The following is an 8,080-nucleotide window of genomic DNA, read 5'->3' as shown; positions in this document are numbered from 1 at the left end:
CAGCTGTATAACAATTTGACACCAAATCATGGTTAAGGTTATGTTCACTTCACTTCCTGTACCTTTCTTCCGTGAATTCATTTTCAAAACAAATTTAATGAGAAATCAGGAGAAACCTTTTCGAATTTGAAATAAACTCTCGCTCGTTAGGGCGCAGGCTCAGTTATATAAAAAAATGTTGACACTCAATGTGACCAATCGTATTATTATGAAAATCACAGTTTGGCTCATACCAACAAGACAACGTTTTGACAATTGTTTATTAAAAAAATTCAACTATAGGTTATCTGCCAATCTGACAAAACAATCCAACTTACTTTGATTTCCAATTTAAAAGAAATAACACATTAGATTTAGTAGTTACTGCCGTTGGTATTGTTGGTTGCGGCAAAATAAAAATTCAGGAATACCCATCTCGGAATAACGTTGTATGGGCAACACATATTTCACTCCTGAATTTAATCTTTGGGTATACCCACCCGTAGGGTATATTATAGTTTATTCTATTATGTAGCTGCGTAGTTTTCAAAGTGAAAATTGCCATGACGTCCGTAAAATATGACATTGCACTGCTGCATTGATAATGCTAAAGTGTCACTTCATTGTCATGGCATCTAACGAGCTGACCAGCGTCCGTGAAGTTATTATCTCCGCTGAGGAGCGTCTGTGAAGTTATTATCTCCGCTGAGGGCGTCCGTGAAGTTATTATCTCCGCTGATGAGCGGCAGTAAAGTACTCTAGCTAAATCATTTGAAATTCCTATCTGGTTCCTTAACATGTCTTAAATCATTTGTTATGAAGGTTTGACGAAAAAATAGTATACTCGTATGTTATTCGGAGCAAAAATGGTTTTATGTGCTATGGCTGGTTTGTCTGCCTCCCTGCGTTCGGCATCCAATCTACTAGCCGCAGCACATAAAACTTCATTTTTGCTCTTCATAACATAATATACTACCTATTATAAACAATAACAGTTATAATAAAAATCAATAGATGATCGTATAAAGGACAAAAAAGTACAATTAAAAAAAAAATCATAATTGTGGTAGAGGTATTTTCATATTTGGTGGCGGAAACAAAAGACTGAGAAATGTCACAAAAATGTATTGTCAGTGTCAAATTTGTCATAAACGCCGTAAAAAGGAATGTCTAGGTAAATTTAAACTTTCGCTAAATTGATTGAAAAAATTAATTCTAAGGAAACCAATTTTTGCCAGTGGTTCAAAAGATCAAAAGGAAAAGTTATTCTCATATAATCAAACGGATTACAAATTTTGTCTCTAATTCGACGATGAATAACTTTCTTATGGCCAATTTGCTGCATTTCTGTCGAAATCACGAACGTCTTTGAGAAATTTGACACTGACAATACAAATTTGTGACATTTCTCAGTCTTTTGTTTCCGCCATCAAATATGAAAAAATACAACCGACAACGTCGCCAACTTTTGTTTTTAGTGTGTTAGAAAGTGTCAAAAAAACGTGAGGTTGTGAAATAAAACTCTTGACAGTCGTTTTGGTCGTAGTTCATCGTGTTTTTGAAATTTTTCGAAGCACTTAATGAACGCTCGCTTTAATTTAGCGGTTAAAAGATTCCTTGTTTTTCGAGGCATTTTTATAATTTGATATTTGTGACACACTGAAGGCGTGGAGGGAGAAAAGACTGGAGATGGCATTTCCTATGCTTCCCATGTTAAAAATCCGTACCCTCTAAAAGCACGTGCAACAACCTTTTATGACCCAGTCCACAATGCGCTAGATAAAGAAGCACAATGCGTGTGGAAGGAAGGCGAAGGAAGCCATTGGCCTACCATCTATATTCAGCGTGGAGGGAGAAAAGACTGGAGATGGCATTTCCTATGCTGCCCATGTTAAAAATGCGAACCCTCTAAAAGCACGTGCAACAACCTTTTATGACCCAGTCCACCATGCGCTAGATAAAGAAGCAAAATGCGCCTGGAAGGAAGGCGAAGGAAACCATTGGCCTAGCGTCTATATTCAGAAACCTTTTATGACTCTGTAGTTTTCGCGGGCGGGTACACTTATTTGAATTAGTGCCATCTCCAGTCTTTTCTCCCTCCACGATATTCAGAAACCTTTTATGACTCTGTAGTTTTCGCGGGCTGGTACACGTATTTGAATTAGTGCCATCTCCAGTCTTTTCTCCCTCCACGCACTGAAGATCAAATTTTGGCGGAAGGTTGGGCCAACCCAGAAAAATGAAACTTATTCTAGGGATTTCTTTTTTTCTGCCAACATAACTCAACAGGTGGTGGATTTTTGATTTTGAAATAGATTATACAGTCGTTAACCAAAATAAAATAGGACAAAGTAAATTTCGATTGTGTAATTCGATATTTTTGTGAAATCCATCTCTTAGGAAACAAAAGTGTCAAAAATAAAAAAACAATTCTGATAAATGTCATCATTCGACGATATTTCAAAAACTCACAATCATTCAATTGAACATAGTGACAGTGACGAGATGACAAGTAAAAAACACAACCTAACTTTTTGTAGATCAATCGTTAAGTCAAATCAAGTTGTAATCTGAGACACATACGCCTCAGTTACACTACACAAATCTTTGAATTGTGAAACTGTCTAAAGTAACACTTTGTCCTATTTTATTTTGGTCAACGACTGTACCTAAAGTCGGGCCAACCAACATAGGATATAGTAACAAAACCGCCCCCTAGTGCCCGCGTATTTTAAATAACAGCTTCCAATTGGCTTATTCAAAACGTGCGCAGATTTTTGAAAGCCTGATGTACAGTTGCGGCCGTTGAAAACTCAGACACTTTGACAACGCCAAACTTTTGGCTTTGTAAATGGTATTGAAAGTGACGTTTCTCAAAATGTCACTCAAACATTATCCACATTAATTTCTCTCGCAATGGCTCTTATACTCATACCGTCCCTCAGTCTAACACATTTTTGCAAATCAGATAATTGCGGCATTTCAAAAGTTACGCGCGATTCTGACCTAATATGTCAAATACTGACACTGACTTTATAATCCTTGATGAAAATCCTGTTTACGCTAATCAAATTTCGGAATTTATACAGAGTGTTTAAATTTTTCCTGTCTGAGATTTTAACGGCCGCAACTGTACATCCACAAAAATTACTTGACGGCATTTCATTAGTTTTAACCTCGCTTCGGGAGTTTGACCATGTGTTCATGTTTGGAACTGATGTGCACGTCAACGAATGCAACATTTTTCTCAGTCTATCAACTATATCACATTCTTGTAACAATGACAAATGGCAAAGAACCTGCTTCATTGTGAAACAGGCTTCGGCGTATATCGTTCTGCGCAACTAGGCCACATCCCTTTTTGAAGTGAAACTTTTTATGGGAGGGTTTTGAAATTCTGATCGGTAACCTTTTTGTGTGACGAAAAGTGGTGGGGGTAAACACTGTCTCGCACAACGGTTGCGCCAATATTTCTATCTCAGTTAAATGTAAGTTAATCTGTTTGACACGATACAAACATCCCTTAAAATTGTGTATACTTCTGTCTTTGTCACACTCACGGCATTTATCGAAAATGTCCTCTCTTTAAATTTGGAGGCTTAAAAATGAACAATGAGTTACGGATTTCGATATTGTTTAGTGTTATCGTTGTTTATAGTTTATTTTCTTCATTAAAATATACAATTTTGTTGTGAATACGCCTAAGTCAGGCGCAGAAAGAACAAGAACGTGGCGTGAGAGAAAATGTACGAGTGAAGTGACAGTTCAGAATGTGAAAAAAAGAGAAAATAGATCTGAAATTGAACGAGATAGTATAGAAAGGAATAGAATACGTGCTAGTTTGGACGGTGTAAATAATAAAGACAATGAACCAGCAACTAGCACCTCGGCTCAGGCACCTATCAGTGATAATTGACAATATTCTGATTTCCCTGTAATACAAAAGTTTCACTTCTATCGTGCGTCTTTACGACACACTCTCTTTTTTTATTACCATATCTGTTCGTTGGCCGGACTTTAAGTACCTAAACGTAAAACTAAATGTTCATGCTGAGTCATTCTAATGACCCAATAGTCTATCAAAAATGTAGTTTTAATGTATTGGTTTGTGTAGTTTAATTTTCCTTTTTTTCAAAGAGAATTTTCTTCCAGATTTGGGAGTAATTTTTCTTCAGCCCACTTCATACAGGTATTTCACGAGTGATAATGAGCCCGACGGAATTAAAAATGCAGCCCACAATACATTTAAAAAAAAGCCGGATATTTTAATTTCGTAGCCAGCTGTTTTCGGAAATGTGGTGTGGGTTGCATTTTCAATTCCGTCGGGCTCATTATCACTCGTGAAATACCCTGTATAGTTTTTGTGGTTCATATCGTCCTGATAATCACCTGACTTGCTTCCAGATATGAACATAAGCAGTGTATTGGGCACAAATCCTTTTTTATATAATTGATTCAAAAAATTGAAATTCACGCATAGTTATCTGTGCATGAAGTGAGTCATTTTCTTACGTGTCTTTCTTTTTACATTGTTAGTAAGATCGAAACCATAGAAACCATACAAAACAGTGTGTGAAATGCAATTTCACGCATACGACTATTTCTGTTTTTCATTTCACGCACTGTTTTTTTATTAGTTACCTAGCAACATGGTCACTGCATTGAAACTTCAGAGTTCCTTCAAAAATTTGAATTTTTAATTTCAATTTTTTGAATCAATTATAGAAAAAATATTGTTTATATTTCGTGCGCGAAGATGTTTTTGTGCATTCAAAGGCTTATACTGCCTCGACCTTCGTCTCGGCGTAAAAGACCTTTTCATGCACAAAAAACACTCTCTTCGCGCACTTAATATAAAAATAACTATTTCAAAACCACAGTGGTCCATTATTAAGCATTGTCCTTTTCCTATTGGTGTTTTTAGACAATTATCACTTCGATCATACTATCCGTATGGGCTGGTGTGTGAATTGTGGAAATATGATTCGTCGTTCTAAACAATGTTTCTTCCTTCTGCACGGTATTTTTGTAAAGTTGTAAATTAGGTACTTTTTACGAATTATTTCTTGCTCGAATTGGTCGACAGTACTTTTCGAAGCAGGTTTCGCAATGGTTTTCCTGTTGCCTTCTTTTGCTATACGTTTCAAAGTGTTCATGGAAACGTCGATTGCTTCTGCAAGCCGGCGAAAAAAGCTGCTTGCATTAACAATGAAGTCCTTTGCTTCTTTCTCGCTCTTCATAGATTGATAAAATGATAATTGAAGACATTGTAGATGATTGAACTCCTTGGCTGTGCATCACTTTTATTCTACAAAAGAAAACATAAAAGTCTACATAAATATCACTCTGAAAAGATTTTCTACCTAACTGTTCTTACTTGCTGGAGTAGAATTCCGTACAGAGTTGTCTTTAAAAAGACATAAGTATTTTATTGAACGAACGAAATTATGGTCGAAATACAATAACAGGAACCAAAGCTGGTAAATCTGAACACTACGAGCGGCTAACGATAAATAACAACTCTTTCTACTCATCAAGAGTCATTGCCTCAAAATCAGTATTTCCCGGTTATCCTCGGAGTGCGGGAAAACGTTTTTCCGGCACGCCGGTATATTTTAATTTGCAACAGAAACTAGGGCAAATTGCTTTATAAGTTTGGTATTAAATGATGTAAGAGAAGACGGAAACGTCAATTCACTTTAAACAAAATGCACGTTTCGTCAGAAAAATGGCAGAAAATAGTAGATTGTGTTATTGGGATTAAAAGTGGTACAGTTGGATTAAAATAAAAAAAAAATCCGAATGTAAATTTGGTTTTGTCCATTTGTCAATTAATTGTCAACTTGACAATACCTATCAAATAATTTTTAAAAATGTCACTGAATTTTGACCATAATTCTAACCTATCTCTTGTAAGACAGTTTCCCACTATTAAAAAAAATTGTGTCAATTTTTTTTGACGTGTCCGGTTTTTTTTTTAATTCAACTGTACGCAAGTAAAATTTTTAAGTTTCGGATTAAAAATACCGGGTGATTTTAAATGATTGTGACTTTTTTTCTTAAGTTGGGAACATTTTTCATAAATTATTTTGGCAAACTTGACACCTTAATCAACACATTGGCGTACGTACGTCTTTTTGACATTTTATATATTAATAAATTGTGTCAAATAGGCGAGGACGCCTATGTTTATGTCAACTATCACATTAAAAAGCAGAATAACCAATAATGATATTATCAACCTATGAAAAAAAGTCACATTCATTTAAAATCACCCGGTACTTCTAATACTTAGACGTAAAAGTGTTGCCTTAGTAACACGATTTTTTTTTGTTCAGTTACAAAAACATCAACTTTAGTGATACAGGGTGACTGACCAAAAACCTTTGACGCTGTATCTTTCTCATTCTTTATCCGATTTTAATAAGTGACATATCAAATGAAATAATTCGAAAAACACTTTATTATCTATTTTTTGACAGACGATAGCCAACTTGTTTTTTTCAAATTACACTGTATATATTTTTTATTCGTTTTTATATTTTGCAATTCAACCTCCCTATTGGTTAGTGCAATAGAGTAACCAATAGGGAGGTCGCATTCCGTTGCAGGATTCTGTAAATGGCGCGCGCAACCGCCTACCAGGAAAAAATATACTATAGTAAGTCTATTCTATACTTAACTTATATATTTGAATAAAAAAAGATTTTTATTCGGAATCGTATTGTAATATGCGCATTCCTAACCTTATACGAGTGCGGAAAGTTAACTATTTCTTTTTACGTTTACTTCCCTCTCTTGGGCAGTAATAGGCCACTTCCCGCCTTGTTACAAGTTTTTTCCAGTGACGTACACAAATTGTTGGAAAACGGTAGAAACACTTCCCACCTCGGTATGTAATCTACTATTACTGTTTACATCAGTTAATTAGATTTTACATCATACAAATATTTTGTCAACAAACTCTTTATGAACAAACTGAAAATGAGAAATCAACTGATTGAACTTTTCCTGCAAAATGTGACTAGGATTGCATAAAGTAAATTACAACGAACCACAATAGCTTCGAAATTGATCCACTTAGCCAAAGAGCTTAAAATTTCGATGAGTCCATTCTGAGGGGTTGAAAGATAATCTCATTACACGCTTAAACACCCTCTAACTTGATTCATATGTCAAAACAGAGTCAACCCATCTGTGAACAGCAACACAGTCAACGTTACTTGCAAAGATTAGTAAGACCTTATTTTTTATTTTAATAAAAGTTCCGAATTCGACTGTGACTTACTCGTAAGTTTATTTACATTTTTTGAGGGGTGCGATTTGTTACTGTGCGTAATTAGAACAATATTTTGCGTTGTATGTTGAAATTGTTGGGGTACTTTTAGTTCATCCCTTCTTGTTTGGGGCGCACGTGCATAAATGGGCATGAAAAGTGAGGGGTTCTGTTTTAATAACAGCTAAATATGCCCTATCCAAAACAAATCAGATTGACGACGGATTAATAATTCCGCCGCTTATTCGAAATTGTGACAAATTGCATGATGACGAATGAAGTTAGTAAAGAGAAGGAGGGTGAACTGATATTAAATGATCTCGTAGCGTAAAGCAGTAACATAATGTTACAATGAGAAGGAATTATAAAATTTATTGCAGTTCCAACTAGATTTATTGTTTCAGTAATATACAGTGTGGAAACATTAACTGAAATTAAATTCATAACTTTCAATTAGACATAAGCGACTGCCCACATTTTGGTGCATATGGATTTTGTAAGGAAGTGCGCAACCACCTCTAACTTTTTTTTCAAATGTAAAGTGTAAAGGTATGGTAAGTGATACCTTGTTTGAAAAGCCACTTCGCAAGAAATACAACGCATTATTTGTTTCCTGAATAATTTCAAGCCTACGTACTAAAAAAATAAAAAAACAATTTTATCAAAAATTTCCTATAATAATGCGGAATCTGGAAAAGTGCCCCGAATGCTTGCAGCGTTTCCACGTTGAATGGCAAGGGAAATCCTCTCGAAAAGGAATTTCTTTGATTTTGAATCGCCTGATTCCGCAATAAGTCGGTTTTCGATGACAACCCAAGTACCCAA

Source organism: Tenebrio molitor, chromosome 4, assembly GCF_963966145.1.
Source record: "Tenebrio molitor chromosome 4, icTenMoli1.1, whole genome shotgun sequence".
NCBI lineage: Eukaryota > Metazoa > Arthropoda > Insecta > Coleoptera > Tenebrionidae > Tenebrio > Tenebrio molitor.
Note: the sequence above shows the minus strand (reverse complement) of the source record.